A 1,316-nucleotide genomic window follows, 5' to 3' on the forward strand; every position below is an offset into this window, starting at 1 on the left:
CCGCAAATAAATTCAGATCAAAGTGAATTTTTCTGAAAAATTTGTCGAACCGAATTTTTGAGAATGTCCCTCATCTCTACTGCCTTCATTACCCAGTTTTCCCCTCTGGAGGCTCTTTCTCTGTCAGTTTTCCCTGAGCCAGTGAGTGGAGAGTAGCTGCTATGATATCTCCCATACAAAAGCACACATTGAGGAGATCCTCCTACCCTGTCTGTAGCACACATTCATAAGCAGTATGGGCATGAAGGGCATTATGCGCAGTACTGAGCAATGTAGTTGTGAATCCAGCACTGGAATGAATCAGAAAACTTGTTAGAACCAACAGTAGCATGTCTGTTTATGTCTCGGCCTCTGACTCACTCCTGCTCCCCTTCCGCTCGCCATAGATGTATATGGGACTTATGTAATGTGGTTCCTCTGTGAGCTGAAAATCCATTTTATTTGTCAAGACAGATTCATTTGTGAATTAAGGGTTAAAAGGGATTCTGTCACCAGATTTAACCCCATTAAGCTAGCTGATATTAGCGATGTGCTAATGTCATTTAAACCTAACTAGCCTATTCCTACTTTTATCTATGCCCCCATTACGCCAGAAATCTAACTTTTATTATATACTAATTAGCCTCTAGGAGCAGGGGAGGTCGCTGTTCCTGCTCCTAGAGGCTCCGTTCTCCCACCTTTGTCACCTCCCACCAAGTCCTGATTCACAGGCCCGGCAGCGCACGCATCTGTCTGCCAGCCCTGTGCTCTGGTGAAATCTCGCGCCATTCAGTATTGGGAGCAGGTGCGGTGAGGGAGCTGGCAGCCTGCAAGTGTCTTTTCCTCACCGCACCTGCTCCAAATACTGAAAGGCACACGATTTCACCAGAGCGCAGGGCTGGCAGACAGATGCGAGCGCTGCCTGGTCCTATCAATCAGGAATTGGAGGGAGGGGACAAAGGTGGGACAACGGAGCCTCTAGGAGCAGGAACAATGCCCCCCCTGCTCCTAGAGGCCAATCAGCATATTATAAAAGTTAGATTTCTGGCGTAACGGGGGCATAGATAAAAGTAGGAATAGGCTAGTTAGGTTCAGCTGACATTAGCACATCGCTAATGTCAGCTAGCTTAATAGGGTAAATCTGGTGACAGAATCCCTTTATTAATCAGTACAGGAGGAAGAGAGGAGAAAAAGAAGAGTAGAAAGAGGAATTTTCTGTAATAAAATATTTTACAAAGTTTCTTATATTCATCTTTACTATTTAAAGAGATTGTCTTTATAAGACACTCTAAAATGGAGACCAATCTGCCAATACTAGTAATCCTAAAATACAACAA

Source organism: Bufo gargarizans, chromosome 4 (genome assembly GCF_014858855.1).
Source record: "Bufo gargarizans isolate SCDJY-AF-19 chromosome 4, ASM1485885v1, whole genome shotgun sequence".
Taxonomy (NCBI): domain Eukaryota; kingdom Metazoa; phylum Chordata; class Amphibia; order Anura; family Bufonidae; genus Bufo; species Bufo gargarizans.